A 21,423-nucleotide genomic window follows, 5' to 3' on the forward strand; every position below is an offset into this window, starting at 1 on the left:
CACTGGATAATTTTTTTTTCAGCTAGCGATCTTCCACATAAAATCTTCGATGGCTTCCCATTGTTCTGAGAATCAAACCCAAATACTTTCTCAAGACTTCCAAGTCCTATTTATCTATTATCAGACTCCTAGGCTCTCCAACATCTTCTTTAAGCACTAACTCAGCAAGCTCACTAGGATCCAGCCATACTCGCTTGCTTTCTGTTATTCAAAAACCCCAAGTCTGTTTTACTCCCACAAGGCCTTGGCTCTTACTCTTCTCTCTGCAACAATGTTCTCTATGCAATATTCTCACAGATTTTGACAAGGTAGACCCATTCTCTCTTCTCTTTCAGGTCTCTGCTCAAACATCAACTTTTGTACCCCCATAATATGCTAAGATAATAAAAAAAGAAAAAAAATCACCTTTTCTGAGAGGCCTTTCTGACCACCACTTGCTAAAGGAGGCCCTTCCCAGTTTTCTGTATCACATTCCCCTATTTTCTTCATTGTTCTTGCTATAATCTATAAGAATCTCCTTCATTTGTTTAGTTGTTTATTGTCTATATTCTCTGGTAGAATATAAGCACTGTGATACTCCACAAAAGCAAGGATCATGCCTTACAAGGTTTATCATTGTACCTAATACAGTGCCTCGGTACACAGAAAGTACCCAACAGATTTTGTAAAATGCATTATTAAATGAAGGAATACTTAAAAACCTAATTGTTATGAACAGTAACTTGAGAAAGCCATTTTTCTAATTTTGAGATGTTTTCTCTAGGGCTATTCATTTTTCCATACTATTTCTACATTTTCTGAAATCTGATGATTCCTGAAAAATTCCTATGTTATTTCATAGCAATAAAATAGATTGGTTTCAACCAATGGATTTAAGAAAAAAAATATGATGAGGTTTTAGTAGTTTATGAAACATCAATAAAAATCAAACAATTTGAAAATTGATTAGTCTCATTTCACTACTGCCATCAAATTATACAAAGAAAGATAATTTAAAATGTAAAGAAAATGAGAGAGAAGATAATCCAATAGCAAACTGCAGTTACGTTTAGTAAAGTTGGAAATATCCAGTCAGATAGCCTCTAGATCAGGGGTGGAGAAGCTTTTCATGTAGGAAGGCCACATTAATTTAGCTGTAATCAAATAAGGCCACATTTAAGAAACTTTGATTAGATATGCTTAAAAATATGCATTATTTTGTAAAAATCTAAAGACTACGTACTTAATCTCAAAAAATGAAATCTATTTGTTAATTTTAAAGTTAACTAACCTTTTAATGAATTTGTTGTGTCTGCTTTTTGTTAGAAAGCATTTGAATATTTGGTTGCAGCATGGAGGTCCACAGTTTCTCTTGATCCTCTACAAGGGTATCAGTCATTTATGACCTTAAGGGCGTCTTCATTTGGGTTAGGTAGGAGAATGTAGATTGACAGCAATAAGTGGTTGAAAAGCAGGAAAGCATTTTTCGGGCATGTTGCCGAAGGCATGGGTGTTCTACTGCATTTTTCCATATTTCAGCTGGAGCTTTCTTAGCATCAAACAATGACTCCAAAATGTTAATTACTGAGAGCTCAATCAACTCTATCGGTAGTTCTTTAGGTGCCTTGGCAATATCAGCTAGGTGAGGCTGACATGCTACTTTGAATGGTGATGTCATGATTCTCAAAGTCAGTGAACCTTTCTTTGTAGTCTCCAATTAATAGGTCTATAACAGCTACATATTCTTCAAATCATTTGCATATATCATCCTGCTCATCAATGACCTTTTCTAACTGGGGGAAATGTTCAACCCAAGTTTCGTTTTGAGGAAGTGTTTTGAAAAAGGATAGTTTTTTTTTTTTAATGCTTGGGTTTTTTGCCACATATCATATATAGACTTAGTTTTGCCTTACAAAGAAATATTCAAGTCATTTTGAGTTGACATGATATCACACAGAATGCTGCATTCCTATAGAAATCTTCTTTCAATAATTCACATTGCTGATTTTGTTTTTCATAAAATTTAACTATCTTTTCTCACAGAGATAAAACTTTGGCTAACACCTGTCCCTGCGATAACCAATGCACCTTAGAATGATAGGGCAAATCCACACTGAATATCTCATTGTTCAACTTTAACATGTTACAAAATAGATGACACTGTGTTGCACTTGCATGAATATAGTTAACACCACTTATCACTTGCTGCAAAGTGTCATTTAAAACAGTAACTTTATCACAGAGATTTTGCTGATGCAAAATACAATGAAAAGAAATGAGAGCATCTGGATCTGTTAATACTTTTTTAATCTGTGCAATAAACCCTTCCTGTTTTCCTGTCATGGAAGGTGTACCCTCTGCACATACACTCACTAAATTTACCAAATTCAGTCCAACTTCCTGATATTTATCTTGAAAGTTGTTGAAGATATATATTCCCTGCATTCTGTTTGCAAGAGTGCCCAAAGCCAGTATTAAGTTGGTGCAAAAGTAATTGCGGTTTCAGACGTGAATTTTAAATCATTATAACTACGCTCAAACACATCTTTTTTTTTATTTCTGCTTATTATGGGGGTACAAAAGCTCTGGTTATATATATTGCCCATGTCCCGTCCATCCCCCTGAGTCAGAGCCTCAAGCGTGTCCATTCCCCAGACAGTGCGCCTGGCACTCACCATGTAGTCATACCTCCATCCCCTCCCCCCATCCCCCACCTCCCCGAGTCAGCACCTTCAAACATGGCCATTCCCCAGATGGTGCGCAACGCACTCATCATGTAGGCATACACCCATCCCCTCCCCCCTCCCCCCGCCTCAGTCTGATATCCAGTTGGTATCACTCCCCAATGTGCATTTAGGTGATGATCAGGGAAACCAATTTTCTGGTGAGTACATGTGATGCTTGTTTTTCCATTCTTGGGATACTTCACTTAATATAATGGGTTCCAACTCTCTCCAGGAGAACCAAAGAGATGTCGTATCACCGTTATTTCTTATAGCTGAGTAATACTCCATGGTATACATATACCACAATTTACTAATCCATTCGTGAATTGATGGGCATTTGGGTTGTTTCCACATCTTTGCAATTGTGAATTGTGCTGCTATAAACATTCAGGTGCAGGTGTCTTTTTTATAGAATGACTTTTGTTCTTCTGGGTAGATGCCCAATAATGGGATTGCTGGATCGAATGGTAGGTCTACTTGAATCTGTTTAAGGTCTCTCCATATTGTTTTCCATAGGGGTTTACAGTCCCACCAGCAGTGTATGAGTGTTGCTGTCTCTCCGCATCCATGCCAACATGTATTGTTTTGGGACTTTTTGATAAAGGCCATTCTCACTGGGGTTAAGTGGTATCTCATTGTGGTTTTGATTTGCATTTCCCTGATGATTAGAGATGTTGAACATTTTTTCATATGTCAAACACATCTTTATTAATCAAAATAGACACCATTACAATCAACACATTTTTCCCAATGAGAAATAAGTTTGTTTATTCCTGTAGCATAAAAATCTATGCTTTGGGATTCGACACTCTTGGAAAGCATTTTCTTCATCCTGCTGGTTGTGGAAGCGTTTTCCCTGCAAAAAGTAGTCGAGATGCTTGAAGAAGTGATAGTCAGTTGCTGAGAGGTCAGGTGAATATGGCGGATGAGGCAAGACTTCATAGCCCAATTCGTTCAACTTTTGAAGCATTGGTTGTGCAATGTGCGGTGGGTTGGGCATTATTGTGGAGAAGAATTAGGCCCTTTCTGTTGACCCGTGCTGGCTGCAAGTGTTGCAGTTTTCAGTGCATCTCATCAATTTGCTGAGCATAATTCTCAGATGTAATGGTTTCGCTGGGATTCAGAAAGCTGTAGTGGATCAGACCAGCAGCAGACCACAAAACGGTGACCATGACCTTTTTTTGGTGCAATTTGGCCTTGGGAAGTGCTTTGGTGCTTCTTCTTCATCCAACTACTGAGCTGGTCACTGCCAGTTGTTGTATAAAATCCACTTTTCGTCGCATGTCACAATCTGATCAAGAAATGGTTCGCTGCTGTTGCATACAAGACACTTCAAAACAATGATTTTTTTGATTTTCAGTCAGCTCATGAGGCACCCACTTGGCGAGCTTTTTCACCTTTCCAATTTGCTTCAAATGCTGAATGGCTGTAGAATGGTCACATTGAGTTCTTTGGCAACTTCTCGTATAGTTTTAAGAGGATCAGGTTCGATGATTGCTCTCAGTTGGTCATTGTCAACTTTCAATGGCCCGCCACTGCACTCCTCATCTTCAAGGCTCTCGTCTCCTTTGCAAAACTTCTTGAACCACCACTGCAGTGTACATTCGTTAGCAGTTCCTGGGCCAAATGCATTGCTGATGTTGTGACTTTTCTCCGCTGCTTTACAACACATTATGTACGTGAATAAGAAAATCGCTGGAATTTGCTTTTTATCTAACATCATTTCCATAGTCTAAAATAAATATAAAATAAACAGCAAGTAATAAGTCATTAGCAAAAAAACATAAAGCAAGAAATGCGCATTAAAATGATGTATAACATAACCACATTTATTAAGAATGTATTCCAATATCAAATGGTAAATTTCAACAGTGCTAAAACCACAATTGCTTTTGCACCAACCTCATAACTCTTCATAGCAAAGAAAATCTTCTGTTATGAACCAAATGAAGTACAAAACTTGCACCAAGTCAGTAGTATCAGTTGATTCATACAAAGCTATTGAATCATATATATTTTCCTTTTGAAGTATTACATGAAGTTGTTCTGTTAAGTTGAAGGCTAATTCATGCTGCTGATCAGTTATGGTTCTCCTTGAAAGAAGCAGTTGATTGTATTTTGAAATATCATTGTTGTCTATGCATCCTACAACTTCAACAATGCATACTTTTACAATTTCTACATCACTGGATGGCTTCCCTTTCCCCCCCAAGTATATGAGCTACTTTATAAGTTGCTTCGGTGGCATTATTTCCAGGTCTCATCGCTGCTTGAAAGAATTGTCTGCTTTTGCTTTTCATCTTTTAACTTCTGCAATACAACGTTTCACACCTCTCCCTCTAATTTAAAATATTTTGGTCCTTATGAGTGTTATAATGCTGGTGAGCATCGAATTTCTTTAATGTTTTTATTGCAGTATCACAAAGCAAGCAAACCATCTCATCTTTAGCAGAAACAAGATAATATTGCAATTTCCAATCCTCATTTAAAAATGTGTTTTCTTCCTTCAGTGTTCTCTTGGTCTTCTTTGACATGATGGGCTGTTAAGCAGACAGAATTTAAAAATGCTGTCAAGATGTTCAACTATTCACAAATTACACTTCAAACAGAAACACAGCACACCATTGCCAAAAGCTGATAACAGACTGGCATACTTGACCCCCATAAAGTCTCAGCAACCACCCTCCTATGGTAGCGGTGTCAGTCATGAAGTTAGAACTAAATCATGAGTGTAGCAGCCGTCAGTTTGGCCCTTATGGCTTACTAATGCGGTAATTGTGCTGGTCAATCTGAGAGGATTATTTCGTTGAAACTTATCTTATTCTTTGGTATTTTAAAGACGTTCATTTTAAAAATAAAAATATAAAAGACAAACAAAAATGTATTAATAAAAATATAAGGATTTGTTCTGTAAAATTTGGATTCAGTCAAAAGGCTGCACTTAAGGACCTAGAAGGCCACATGTGGCTTTAAGGCTGCAGGTTCCCCACCCCTGCTCTAGGTGTACCAGGTGGGCTATCAAATACATATTGATTCATATTGAAGATTCTGAGCAAAATGCCTATGGCTGACTCACATCCACCTTTATTTTTTTCCTAACAAACATAAATAGTTTTACTATACAATCACATTAGTGGCAATCCTAGCTTTATCTCCAAAGGAAAAAAGTAACAAAATGTTATAAACTCTTTTACTTGAAACAGCTGCAAGTTTGTATGTCTCTTGAGAATGTGTTACCAACAAAATTACAGCATTAGAAAGGTGAGCCTTTTACAATAAATATCCTTTCCCTATTACATTACATTTTTTAATACAACTAAAGTAAACTCAGGAATTTATCAAATGAATAGGGAAACTATAAATCATCTTCAAGTTATCTAACTAAACTGATAATCAAAAGCATTTATTGTTCTAATGAAACCTTTCTTCAGAACATCAACTGAACCCTATATAGTCATACCACACTTTTTAAAATGTGCTTGTAGAAATGGCAGATTAAAAACCTTGGGCAATTGGGGCTTTTATTTATCTATTTTAAAAATACATCATTTTCGCTTGAAGCTCTGACTCGGGTAGATGGAGGGGCATGGGCAATATACATAACCTAAACTTTTGTACCCCCATAATAAGCTGAAATAAAATAAACTAAAAATAAAAAAAATACATCATTTGATTTTGCAGCAGAAACCACTCTCATCTCATTGCCATAAGAAGTGTTACCAGGATGGTGAAATTTAGCCATTATCTTCATTTACAACTTGGTTTCTTCTCAGATTGCTGCCAATTAGAGTACAGTGTGTCAATGGCAACACTTGGTCACACATCAAGCAAACAATTCTATCACTGTTAAGTACAAGGATATTAATAAGAACTTGCAGTTAAAGAAGCTAATATTTTTAGATGTAAAATGACATCATAACTGCTTAATTATTTCATTTTCTCAGTTTTCAAATTTGAGCACTAGATACAACCTATTTTCACAAACACAGATGCATACGTCAGCATGTGATTGCTGACTGGTATTTGCCTCTACTTTGAGCTTCTCCATTCAATTTTCTTCATACACTAATTGCAGCATGCAAGTGAGCAAATAAACCTTTCTCAGTATGGGAGCTAACACTGCAACTGCATGGGAAGAAAGTGATACTGCTAAGAGTAGTCTTTAAAAAAAAAAAAGTACAAGGTTTTAAAATGCTGTTTCTGGAGATTTTATACAAATATAAGATCTACTCTAAGAAACTGTGGCTTCTTTAAACAAACAAACAAAAACAAAAAGCAGGTGCCCTCCAAACTGAGGCAGTTTTAAATCCCAGAGTCTCTTAGTTACCACTCAATGTGTTTAGTAACCAGCCTATGCTAACTTGAGCGACTTTATTCCAAACCACTTAAGTCTTGACTGCATTAAAACGATGAACATCTTAGTTTACAGATGCGGAAATGGAGCCAGGCATCACAAGTCCCACCAATTCCCTCTCTCTCAGGCCTGCTCAGCAGCTGGGGAAGAATCAGACTTAGGACTATGTACGACGATTGCATACAAACATATATACATACATTTTAAGCGGCTATGGTTCAAGGGCTAAGTTATTGAAAACTAGAAAGAAACTTTAAAGTTCCCTCACTAGGGAATACTAAGGATATTTAGCAAAGGAATGATCCCATCACTTTCAGTAAATCATAGGCTAAATTATAAACCTCTGAGAAAATCAATAGTCAACAGTGATTAAACCAAAAAAGCCAAGACATTAAGAGCTGAAGACGGTCAGAGTGAAGGTAAGTAAAAGCTTCAAGGAAGAAGAGGAGTGTGCTCCCGACTTGGGAGCCAGCAGAGGAGCCTCTCAAGTTAGAAGATTTTGAGGGAGGGAGGGATTAGGAGGCACAAAGCAGAAACTGTTAGAGGGCAATAGATAGTGGGGCTGAGGCAGGCAAAGGAACCTCAGACCGTCAGGGCAGCGACAGCGAAGCCCAGAGAAGATCTTGGAGGGATGACAAAGAAGCACAGGAAAACTGGGTTCTGGAGTCCTAGAAGAACCCAGGCGTCCGACGGAGCCAGAGGGACCAGGAGATAGAGATGCGAAGGTGTAGGGATGAGGGCGCGCACCAGCACGCAGGAGAAAAAGAGATGGGCCGGCAAACAGCGAAACTGGTGCCCTGCCCCTCTACCCCTGGGCAGTTCGCAGCTCCTTGCTGCTCACAGCCGCGCAGCGCCGGGTCCCGAAGGCGAAGAAGCAGCGCATAGAGATCCTGTGACTTCAGGACTCTGTCTCACCTTGCTTGTCGCGTCCCAGGGTCCCGCCGCTCGTCCGCCGGCTGCTGCGCTCCGAGGGCCGAAGAGAGTCGGCGCGGTGCAGCCGGGGCTCCCTCCTTCTGTGAGGCACCAACACCCGCACCTCCGCACCCCCTGTTCGCCCTGGGCACTTCACCCTGTCCTCGCGCAGGCGGAAGACACGGACCCTAACCTGACTGCCGCTCCAGTTATTTTCAAAAGTCCCCGTAGCAGGCTTCCCGGGAAGAGGAGCTGAGTTGCTGCGGCCGCAGCGGCAGAGCCTCCGCCTGACCTCACCGGGGGCGGGGGGGGGGCTAGGGAGGGGGGCGGGAGCCCAGTTGGGGAGGGAGGGGGGAGTGGGGCGAGGGAGCGCGCGGGCGGGGGAAACATGGCGGCGGGGGTGGCCCTGGCGGCGCCTGCGCGGGAGGCGGGGGGAGCTGGGGCTAGGACAGTGTGTGTGTGGGGTCCGAGTTGAACTCCCGGGCTGTAGCCAGTGCGTGACAAAGCCGGGCCCGGAAGCGGCATGACCGCTAAGTGGCCCTCACGCCTCCGAAACCGAGACGCTTGGGTGTGAGCCCACATGGCTTCTGGTGCCCAAGACGCAGGAGAAGTGAAAACTGTCAAGTATCCAGGGACAACACTGCGGCCGCCTGGTGTTAGCCACTCCAAGGAGGTCCACTCGTGCATCCTGCCAGCCGTGGCCTCGGCCCCCTCATAGTCACAGCGGGGCCTGGGCAAAGGGCGTGCTCTGGAAGCCGTGCCGCTTCACCTCGGTGGGTCCCACACCTCAAAGTGAGCCTGACCCAGGCTCTCACACAGATGTTCATCACTCTTCCAGACTGGAGCACAGAGTATTAGGAACCAGGAAGAATAACAACTACAAATAGAGCAATTTAACATTTTGCTGAGTGTCTACTATGAACCAAGCGCTTAACTGTCAACTCACTTAACTCTCACAGCTACTCCACGAGGTACATACTATTATTATTTCCATTTTACAAGTGACAAAACTGAGACATAAAGCTTAAGCAAGTTGCCAGAGGGTACACAATCAATAAGTGGCAGAGCAGGACTCAGGATACCAAGTGGTGTGATTCTGGCGCCCAAGCTCTTAACCACGGCCTTAAGCTGCTTCCAAACTCTGGTGGGATTGCTCTTGTAAGTAGTCAAGCCTGTTTTTCCCCTTCCCTGTCTTCTCTTCATTCTTTGCCTTCTTGACGGTTACCCCCCGGGGGCCACCTTCTTACACCCCTTCCTTTGCCATTTCTACTTATAATTCCAGACTCCTCCTTGGAAAAATAAAGGGAGTTTTTGCTCTTAGCAACCAGGTTTTTTGTTTGTTTTGGTTTTGTTGTTGTTGTTTTGCTGTTTGTATTTTTTTTAAGGAAGTGATGGGGTGAATGTGGAGACAGTAGTTGTTTATGTTTCTGAGTATTTCTCTCTTTGGCTATCAGTAAACTGATCTAGAATCTGAGAGCTCAACATTGCTGACTTGGTATTTTAAATTACATACACTGAAATTCTAGTGGTAGCTTTTAGGTAAATTTAAGAATAATCAGCTTCTCAAAAACTTGCTAGAACGAAAAATAACAGCACATTTTGGGCTTTTTCAAATACTCAAAGAACTCGAAATACACATGGAATTTGCATTATTATCTTTTATCTGTCAGTGTATTCAACTCAATTTACCTTTGTTAACAGGAATGCATGATTAGCTTCTCCACTATGCTTATTCAATAATTATTATGTACCTACATTACACACTAAATGCCCATTAGGTGGAAAGCACCTGTTACAGAAGTTTACAGTCTCCTTGAGGAGATATGTTTAAAGCAGTCAGTTTCAGCATGTATCAAAAACCTGGCACATACGTTAAAATAAATAAATAAACACAAGTTGATGTATATCCCTGTCACCGCTTCATCATCTCTTTCATAAAAAGGTTCAAATGGGGTTGCTTTATAGTAAGTTTCTCCAACAGAAATGACAGGAAAATGGGATAATCAGGTGTGGCCCAAGCAGCCCTTATCTATACAAGGAGAAAACCCTCCAGAGTTCAGGTGTTGCTATTGGGGACAATTATAATATCTGCATTTGAAGTGAGATTAAGATGTTACAATAAACATATTCAATAGGAACTTGTTGCTGTTTGGATTAATATTCTTTGCCTGAATAGTTAATCTAGTAGATAGGGCACTAGACTTGGAGTCAGAAGACAATTTATGGGCTACCTGACATTGAGTAGCACCTTCACCTCTCTGAGAGTGTTTTCCTGAATTTCTAGTGGGGATCATGGTAATATTGGTCTCACATTCCCCACAGCATTGTTTTGGGTTCCAAATAAGATAACACACCTGAAGGCACCTTGTACACTTGTAATATATATGCAAATGTACAATGATATTTTGTTAATATCAGACTGGCTACTAGAAGCTAGGGATCTAATTACGAAGGATTTTACATGTTAACCTGAAGCCAAAAATGTCAAGAACAAGAAAAAGCATTTGGAATATAATAGTATGCTAAAAATCTGAAGAATGCGTGGATGTAACAGAAGTTCAGGAAATAAGAATAAAGGGAGTAATAATAAAATATTAGTGGTAAAAGGAATACAAACAAGATCGATGGCTAATATGGGCTGAATTTTGCCTCCCTCCTCCCCCACCAATTCATATATTGAACTCCTAACTCCAGTACCTCAGAATGTATTTAATAATTGTATTTGGAGATAAGGTCTTTAAAGAGGTAATTAAGTTAAAGTGAGGTCTTTAGGATGGGCCCTAATCCAATATGACTGGTTTCCTTATAGGAAGAGATTGGGATTTAGACATGTGTGCAAATAGAGAAAAAACCATATGAGGACAATGCGAGCGAAGGAGGGGCCTCAGAAGAAACCAAACCTGCTGACACCTTGAGCTTGGACTCCTGGCCTCCAGAATTGTGAGAAAATAAATTCCTGTTATTTAAGTCACCTAGTTTATGGTAATTTGCTATGGCAGTTCTAGCAAACTAATACAATGGCAAATATTTCAAATGCCAACTACAATATCCACTGTATTAGTGGATACATAGTAATTAGTGCGAATTACTATGTAACAAATTGCCACAGACCTGGTAGCCTAAAACCACACACATTATTATCTGTTTCTATGGGTCAGGAGTCCAGGCACAGTTTAGCTGGGTGCACTGCCTCAGGGTCTCACAAGGCTACAGTCAGGGTGTTTGACCAGGCTGTTTCTCATGTGGAGCTCAGAATCTTCTTCCAAGCTCATTCAGGTTGTTGGCCAAATTCAATTCCTTGCAGTTATGGGATTCAGAACCGTAGCATTTACCCACAGTCAGGGATGGGCACGCTTGTAGCTCCTATTCAGGCGGTGCAAATGCAATATATGTAACCTAAATGTTTGTACCCTGGTAAAAATTTTGAAATGAAGGAAAGAAAAAGAAAGAAAAGAAAAGAAAGAAAAGAGAGAGGGAGAGGGAGAAGGAAAGGAAAGGAAAGGAAAGGAAAGGAAAAGAAAGGAAAGGAAAAGAAAGGAAAGGAAAGGAAAGGAAAGGAAAGGAAAGGAAAGGAAAGGAAAGGAAAGGAAAGGAAAGGAAAGGAAAGGAAAGGAAAGGAGGAAAGGAGAGGAGGGGAGAGGAGAGGGGAGGGGAGGGGAGAGGGGAGGGGGGAGAGGGGAGGGGAGAGGGGAGGGGGGAGAGGGGAGGGGAGAGGGGAGGGGAGGGGAGGGGAGAGGGGGGAGAGGGGAGGGGAGAGGGGAGGGGAGGGGAGAGGGGAGGGGAGGGGAGAGGGGGGAGAGGGGAGGGGAGAGGGGAGGGGAGGGGAGGGGAGAGGGGAGGGGAGAGGGGAGGGGAGGGGAGGGGAGAGGGGAGGGGAGGGGAGGGGAGAGGGGAGGGGAGGGGAGGGGAGGGGAGAGGGGAGGGGAGGGGAGGGGAAAGGAAAGGGAAAAAAAAGAACCGTAGCATTTACAGGCTCTAGAGGCTGCCCCTTTCCATAGGTAGTTGACAACATGGTTGTTTCTTTAGTCAAAGTCAACAAGAAAACTTCTTTCTCCTTAGGAGTGGTCCAGTCCCTCTTTTAAAGTCTTTCACGAGATTAAGTCAGGCACACCCAGAATTATCACCCTTTTAATTAACTCAGAAATCTATAGATTGGGTGCCTTTCTTGATTACCTCTGTGAAATCTCTTCACCTTTGCCATATAATGTAACCTAATCACAAAGATGACATTTCAGCATATTCACAGGTTCCAACTACACCTAAAAGTAGGGAAATACAGAGAATGTACACTAGAAGACAAAAATCTCAAAGGCCATCTTAGAATTCTGCCTACCAAGCCTCCAAAGGCTTAACAGCTCCAAAAAGCATCTGCAAACTTACCATGAGTCTAATGTGAAACCAAGAGATTTCAATTGCATTAACTCTGATTAAATAGCAAATCTAAAAATATTAGGACAACTTTCTTGTCTCTCTGGTCAATTTGCCTTTCTTCAAAATATATCTGGTCCATTATTGAATGGAACCACTATTTACAGGAAAACCTCAAGATTCACATGGCTTTGGGTATTGCTTTAGGAGTTAGGGATAAATCTGACTAAAGATGTGCAAGACCTGTACCCTGAGAATTATAAAACATTGCTGAGATAAATAAAAGAAAATCTAAATAAATGGAGGGATATACTATATCCCTAGGGCACAATACTCAATATCATTAAGATTTAAATTCTCCCCAAATTGATCTATAGTTACAATGCAACCCCAAACAAAATCCCAGTTGGCTTTTATTTGTAGAAATTGACAAGCTAATTCCAAAAATCATATGGAAATGCTAGCCAACAATCTAAAATAGACAAAACAACTTTTATTTTATTTTATTTTGTTGGGGGGATAAAACTACCTGATTTCAATTTTTACTGTAAAGCTACAATAATCAAGACAGTGTGGGCTGGGCACGGTGGCTCACGCCTGTAATCCTAGCACTCTGGGAGGCCGAGACGGGAGGATCGCTCGAGGTCAGGAGTTCGAGACCAGCCTGAGCAAGAGTGAGACCCCATCTTTTTAATTTAAAAAAAAAAAGACAGTGTGGTATTGATCAATGGTACAGAATAGAGTCCATAAATAAACCCACAACATATATGAACAAGTGATTTTCAAAAAAGGTTCAAAGGCAATTCAGTTTTTTAGGAAACTTCATACTATTTTCCAAAATGGCTATACTAATTTACATGCCTGCCAACAGTGTACAAAAGTTCCCCTTTTCTGCACATACTCGCTAACACTTGTTATCATTTGTCTTTTTGATGATAGCCATTCTAACAGGTGTGAGGTGATATCTCACTGTGGTTTTAATTGGCATTTCCCTGGTGACTAGAGATGTTGAACATTTTTTCATATATATGTTTGCCATTTGTATCTCTTCTTTTAAGAAATGTCTTTTCAGATCCTTTGCCCATATGATTCAGCAATCCCAATTCTGGGTATATATCCAAAGGAACTGAAATCAGTATGTCAAAGAGACATATGTACTCTCATGTTCATTTCAGCATTACTCACAATAGACAGGACATAGAAGTAATCTAAGTGTCCATCAACAGATGAATGGATAAAGAATATGTCATATATATACATACACACACACAATGGAATACCATACAGGCTTTAAAAAGAAAGAAATTTTGTCATTTGTATCCATAACAACATGGAAGGAACTGTAGGACATTATGCTAAGTGAAATAAGCCAGGCACAGAAAGACAAATACTGCATGATCTCACTTATATGTGGAATCTAAAACAGTCAATCTCACAGAAACAGAGAGTAGGAAGGTGGTTGCCAGAGGCTGGTGGGGAGGAGGAGGGATGGAGAAAGGGGAGATGTTGATCAAAGGGTCCAAGGTTTCAGTTATCCTGGAGGAATAAGTTTTAGTGCTCCACCGCACTGAGTGGTGACCACAGTTAATAATAATGTGTTGTATATTTCAACATTGCTAACAGAATTTTAACATTCTTACCACAAAAACAATAAGTAGGTGCATCTGATTAATATGTTAATTAGCTTGATTAAATCTTTCTATAATGTATACATAGATCAAAACATCATAATTGTATCCCATACATATACATAATTATTATTTGCCAATTAAAAAGTTTTAAAAAGGCAATTCAGTAGTCAAAGAATAACTTTTTCCAATAAATAGTGATGGAACAACTGGATATCCATGGGAACTAAGATACATACCTCATACTATATATAAAAATTAACTCAAAATGCATCATAGACCTAAATAGTAAAATCTGGAACTATAAAATTTCTAGAAGAAAACTTAGACAAAAATATTTGACCTTAGGGTAAGCAAAGATTCTTTAGATATGACACCAAAAGCATGATTCATAAAAAGACAAATTGGTAAGCTGGACTTTATCCAAAATTTTTTTAAAACTCTTAAAGACACTGTTGAGAGAATTTTAAAAAAAAACTATAGGCCCGCAGAAAATAGGCAAAAATCATATAGCTAATAATAAAAGACTTGTATACAGATCAAAAATTTTCAAATTTCAATAACAAGAAAATAAACAAACCATTTTAAAAACCAGACAAATGATTTGAACAGACACCATGAAAGAAGGTATACTAAAGAAGCATGACAAACAAGTACATGAAAAGATGCTGAATATCATTACCCATTAGGGAAATGCAAATCAAAACCACAATGAAATAACACTACAACATATCAGATTAGCTAACATTAAAAAGAATAACCACACCAAGTTTTTGCAAGGAAATGGAACCCTCATAAACTGCTACTATGAGTGAAAAATGGTGCAACCACTTTGGAAAACAATTTGGCAGTTCCTTAACAAGTTAAACATACCCCTACCATATGATTCAGCCATTGCACTTCTAGGTATTTACCCAAGAGAAATGAAAGCATATGTCCCTACAAAGACTTCTGCATGAATATTCATAGCAGATGTATCTGTTATTAACTAAAAATGGAAACATACCAAATGTCCATCAATGGGTGAATTGATAAACTGGTACATTCATATGCTGAAATACTACTCAGCAATAAAAAGGAATGAATTTACAATGACATGATACACGCAAAAATCTTGATAAATCTCTAATTATTCTAAGTGAAAGATGCCACACAAGAGTACATACTGTATTATTCCACTTATATAAAATTCTAGAAAATGAAAATGCATCTATAGTGATAGAAAGTAGCATATCAGTGGTTGCCTAAGGATGAGAATTGAGGGGGAGCAAAAAGGACAAAGGAATACAAAGAAACTGTTAGGGGTGATAAGTAGGTTCCTTATCACTTTTATGGTAATTGTTTCACAAGTGTGTAAATACATCAATATTTGTCAAATTGTACACTTTAAATATGGGCAGTTCATTCTATGTCAGTTACACCTCAATAAATCTCTTAAAAATCAGTCATGTGCCTTGACAAACTGTAGTATCTCCATTTTATTCCCTTTTTGTGGATAAAAATAAAACAAGGATATAGTCAAGGCTCAGTAATGGTTTGGAATCAGGGACTAGAGTGCTGGAAGGATCTATCTCACATCTCCTTTCTTCACAGAACTGAAGTATCTATTCTGTTATTCTCTTTTATTACAGGTTGGCATTTTATGCTTTCCAGGCTGCATGGTAGGCCTAAAGGAGCCACAAATTCTTGGGATTTATCTCCTCTATTTAAGAGACCAGCCAGACTGAGGCTAAAATTTCTAAAACCCTATTCCATCGGAGACCCTCTCATCAGTCCCTTTGGTATCAGGTACCCAATTCTGGACCAATTAACTAATCTCTGGCCTCGACTGAATCTAAACTAGATGGGTGAAGTCTTAGCCTAGCCATTAAGAATTTGGAGAAATAGTGGACATGACTTCAAATCACTATTGGAGCTTCAGTTAGCTCCAAGGTTTTTGTTACTTGCAACCAAAATACTTCTAACTAAATCACCTGGCATTTTAATGGGGGATACTAGGTAAAAGCCAGAGATGTTAGGTAGGAACTCCAATTTCTAAGGTCCCACCAAATGACCTCTCCAGGCCTCCTCCTGCTATACAAATGTATTTCATGGTTCTCATTGTAAACCCAATTCCACCATGATTAGTACAATAAATTCAGAAATTAAAGAAAGGAAGCCTCTTATGCCCTATATTCACTCTACCACATAGTTTTCCACCCATGCTCTGAGGTTAAGACCATCAAATAGAGAACAATAGGAAAGGATAGAGCCCCAAATGTCAGCTTTCAATCAAATTAAGCAAAAAGCCTATCATTCTCACTGTAAGTAACCAAGCTGTTATAAATCCTAAGAAATCTGTGATGCCACCTGAAACAAGAGGTCTCTGGAATTACTTTTTTTAATTTTTTTATTTTTATTTTTATTTTTTGGGATAAGGTCCCACAGCAACCTCCAATTCCTGGGCTCAAGTGATCCTCCTGCCTCCCTCCCTAGTAGCTAGGACTACAGGTGCACACCACCACATGGGGCTAATTTTTCTATTTTTGGTAGGAACAGGATCTCACTCTTGCTCAGGCTGGTCTGGAACTCCTGGCCTCAAGCGATCCTCCTGCCGTGGCCTCCCAAAGTGCTAGGATAACAGGTGTGAGCCACCATGCCTGATCCTGGATTGTATTTTAGCTCGAGTGCACTAACATGAAATTAGCAGGCAACTGATTAAAGATTTCCAGGAATCATTAAAAAATATATTTTTTAAAAAGTCAGAATAGCCATCACCTCAAACATATTTAATGCCAGATTCATCATCTTCCCTTTTTCCCAAACCAGTGCCCTCTTTGTGTTAATAAATATTATCATCATTCTCCCTGTTATCCAAGATTAGAACATCATCTCCCCATGCATTCAACAAGTACTTATTGAATGCCTCCCATATGGAAGTCCAGAGCTAAACTCTATGAAAATCACAAAGAAATATAAGATCTGGACTTAAAAAATAAGAAATTGTCATGCAGGATATGGTAGAAAACATTTTAAATTAAGAAATCATTTCAGGGAAATATGTCAAAACCAAGTAAATACTACACCAGCCATGTATAAGAGCCGCGTGTGGTACAAGCAATGGAAATTCATATAAACACAGTTCGTTATATCAATAAGTTAGAAATAAATCCCCAATATCAGGAACTTGGTTAAACATATGAGCATACAATAGAATACAGTCTTTCAAATGACATCTTTCAAAATGATGCATGCTTTTATATATTAAAATGGAAAGCTATTCATGATAGGTTACAAAACAATATTCATAATACACACATATACATACAGAGAAAATAATTTAGAAAACTATAGAGTAAGACAGTAACAGTTATTAGCCCTTAGTATGTAGCATTATGAGTGTGATTATATTCTTTTGCTTTTCTACACTTTGCAATTTTTCCATGCTGAGAATGGGAGAAAATAATGTGATTATTTTTTCTAATAAAAAGGAATGGCTTTAGAGAAATGTTGATGCAGAGTCATGTTTTAGCCATGTCATTTTTATTTGGGATCATATTCAATAGAGATACAAACCAGTGCAGTTAATTGGAAAATATTTACATATAGATGGCAGTTAAAACACTGGAAACAATTAAGAAACTCAAGGGAACTTAGACCCACAGAAGACTTAGTTGCCAGAAGACACCAAAGGAACAATGAGGAAAAAAAGAGTTCACCTCCAATTGAGAAGCAAGAGAACATCAGAAGCAATGGAGAAGCAGTTGTGTTAAACAGAAGGGAGAGTCAGGGGCACTTACTCCCATGGTGAACAAGGTAACACTCCTCATGTTGAAGTGTCCAGAGCAATTGCTGGATTTTACAGTCAAGCTGCTTTTTTAAAAAACTTCCTACAAAATAGTGTCATCTTTCTGAAATGCAAATCTACATATATCACTCATCAATTCAAAAGTCACTTCTCCTTTGCACATTAGAACTCATTGAAATCAGGAGACCAGTTCTGGAAGGAAATACAAAGATCATTTCATCTTGGCCCTTGATATCACCTATGATAAAACTGAGTACTTGGGAATTAAAATGATTTGCCCAGGGTCATACAACCAGTGACTTAAATATATTAATAGTTAAAATTTTTTCAGCTGTCTGTGCTAAAAAGGAATGCGGGAGGTTTGGTAAATGAATCCTTAGGTAGTCTGTCAAACTCACTTTGTCAATAGTTTCAAGTTTCCTCCTTTACCGATTTTTTCCTTTCCTATAGCTCTGATTGACCTACTCTATTATCCCACTTTCCATCTTCTCCTCTCTTTTCTCCTAACTCTGTTTCTTTTGAGGTAATGGCTTCATTTTGCCAGGTCTTTGCTCATTTGACCATATTAACAGAAACGCCTCCCTCTTGCCATCCTTGCTTCTCCTTTTGCCAGGTTCAGCTTGTGTCACTTTTCTTAAGAAGCAGTTTCTGCCACCCAAGTGGCAATGCGTACACCTTTGGACAGTGGTAAAGAGCTAAGTGTACCTGGGTTTGAACCCAAGCTCTGCCACTCACTGGCTGTGTGACCTTGAATCTCTTTTTGCCCATTTGTAGTATATGTAGAATGGGAATGCTAACAATTCATGCCAAATAGTATTCTTCTTAAGGTTAAATAATGTATTTTATATAAAAGCACTTAAAACAGTGCCTAGTACATAGGTAGAGCTACATAATTCTTAGATAGTATTATTACCTTGCACTTGCTTCTCTTATCAGAGCATGTGAAACACTTTCAGACATTTTTTCATATGTCTTCGTATTCCTGTTAGACTATAAGCTTCCTGAAATCAGGAACAGTGCCTGATTCACTGTAGGGCAATAATGGGTGCTCAATAAATGCTTTTGGCATGTATAAACTGTGCCTAAACAGACAAACAATCTCTGCTCTAAACAAACTATATCCCCAGAAAAGGCTGTTACAGAAACAAATAAATCTAATAAAATAGTCTGTATTTGCTTGCTTCAAATAATATGAAGCTCTCCAGGTACATTTAAATTAATGTCAGTTAATGAAACTCTCATATAAATGTTCAATTCCATTAGTCATGGGAATATAGAAAGTGGGAATATGCCATTCTACCACATCTCTTTTCCTACAAGCCTGGACAACATGATGAGACCCCCATCTCCACAAAAGAATTTTTTTAAAAAAATTAGCCAGGCATGGTGGCATATGCTTATAGTCCTAACTACTCAGGAGGCTGAGGCAGGAGGATTGGTTGAGCCTAGGAGTTCAAGGCTGCAGTGAGCTATGATGACGCCACTGCACTCCAGCCTGGACAATGGAGTGAGACTCTGTCTCAAAAAAAAAAAAATACCATCCCCAAACTATTTATGAAAGACCTTCCATTTAACTTCTTCCATACTGGAAGGTGAGCTCTGCTAACCACTACCTAATTTGAGCAAGTCCTTTACCTTCACTGACTCTTCCCTAATCCATAAAATTGGATAATAGCACTCACTGTTCAACATTTCACAGAGAAACTGTGATGATTAATGAGTTAATGTTATCAAGATCCTTCAAAATGAAAAGTGCTACAGAATTGCAAAGTCTTTGACACCATTTTCCTTCTTTATTCTTGGTGATAGTAAATGTGAATTTAGGAACTTTTTCTATAAAGAGGCTCAACTTCTATTTCTACATGTTAACTTTCTTCTAATGTAATACTACATTTCATCCTTGTGGGCTTGCCTAGAGATTTCAGGAGTAAAACAAGCAGCAGGTTCCTTACTCTTTTTCTAGTAAAAGAAAAACAAAGCAAAAGAAAAAAATACAAGCAGCAGGGACTCCTTGAGAACAACAGTCCCAGTTTCATAAACATGACATTGTTAAGGATCTTCCTCTTATCATTAGGTAAGACCTGAAACAGCATCTGATCAAGTTTCTTTGTGCAATCTCCCATCCCTAACAAAGCCTTCATAGCATCTGCAGATGTTGATCTGTTTCAGTAACTGATTCTATTCAAAAGCCACACAGTCCCTAACCAACACTCATGATTCCTGATGCACACTAGCAGCCCTAGCACGTGTTAGCTGTGTCTGAATAGCCTCAGCCTTTGCTAAAATATACAAAATGAAGAAGCCTAGAACAGCACTAGCCAATAGAAATATAACATGAGCCACAAAAGTTAGTCATATGCATTTTTTAAATTTCAAAATATTATGGGGGCACAACAGTTTTGATTACATGAATTGCTTTTGTACAGTTTGAGTCAAAGATGTAAGTGTGCCCATCACCTGGATAGTATGCATTATACCTGTTAGGTGTGAATTTACCCATTCCCTCCTCCACCCTTCCACCTGCTTGATTTCCATTGAGTTTCACTACCACATGTGCACAAGTGTTGATTGATTAGAAATTGGAACTAATCGACCAACAGTCATATGTAATTTTAAATTTTCTAGTAGCCACATTTTAAATGGAAAACATAGGTGAAATTAATTTAATAATGTATTTTATTTACCCAATAATAAATAAATTTAAAATATTTTCAACATATAACTGTTATAAAAAATAATGAAACAGATATTTTACATTACTTTTTTCTTTCTGTACTAAGTCTTTGAAATCCAGTATGTATTTTACACTTACAACACTTCTCAATTCAGACCAACCACATTTGAAATGTTCAACAGTCACATGTGGATAGTGGCTACCATAGTATTGAACAGCACAGTTATTGAGTTCCAGTTTATTAACCTGAAGTACATGAAATATATATATCAGAGCATTGTCTCCAGCACTGCTCCCCTCCCACAACACCCTATGAGCACAGGAAATGACATGGAAAATGTAGTTTTATTGTCCACACATTGGAGGTTTTGCTAAGTGCCACTAATAAATTACAATGGCATCATATGATACAAAATGTTCTATAGAAAAAGATGAAAATTGTAAAGGGTTTGGATTGCACATGAAATCGTTACATTTCTGACCAATTAGAACAGAAGTAGGCAGCAGGAGTTGCCTACTGAGTGTATTAAGTTTAGAACAGAAGGTGTTTTTAAAATAAAACAATGTTTTGTCTAAATTTGTGAAGATTTGGAACCACAGAATGTTTTTCAGGGAAAAAAACCCAATTACATTACTTTCAAATATACGTAGAAATGCAAATTGGATTGGCAAAGACTTGATAGAAACCTTTAATAGACCTGCTATATTAATCAGAAAGATAATCAGCCAAGTAAGTCATCCAAGTCTTCTCATATGCTGTTTCCTCTAAGAACGCTGTTCCCCAGCCCTCTGGAAAACTTCTACTACCCTTCAAGTCTTAGCTTGGTGCTTTTCTCCAGACCTTCTGTGATAACCTTGACTACAATGGGTATTTCTGTAATATTCCCAAAGCACCCTTTTCTCCTCAAATCATATCACCCTGTTAAAGTAAACCATTATTTCCCTTCTTGCTAGAATGTAAGCTCCATGAAGGGATGTAGCAGGTCTGTCTTGTT

General features: G+C 38.8%; 1 protein-coding gene across 3 annotated transcripts in view; it reads right to left on the reverse strand.

Moving 5' to 3' along the window:
- Positions 1–21,423, reverse strand: part of KLHL13 (kelch like family member 13) — a 208,239-nt gene that overhangs the window by 167,408 nt on the left and 19,408 nt on the right. Inside the window, exon 1 of one of the 3 annotated variants that reach the window (XM_045538706.1) lies at positions 7,975–8,285. The exons of 1 other annotated variant lie outside the window; for it this stretch is intronic. The gene's annotated coding sequence lies outside the window, so the exon portion shown is untranslated. Of the gene's footprint in view, positions 1–7,974; positions 8,286–21,423 lie in introns of those variants that run through there. One more of the 3 variants, XM_045538702.1, reaches the window with a different exon arrangement.

Source organism: Lemur catta, chromosome X (assembly GCF_020740605.2).
Source record: "Lemur catta isolate mLemCat1 chromosome X, mLemCat1.pri, whole genome shotgun sequence".
Taxonomy (NCBI): domain Eukaryota; kingdom Metazoa; phylum Chordata; class Mammalia; order Primates; family Lemuridae; genus Lemur; species Lemur catta.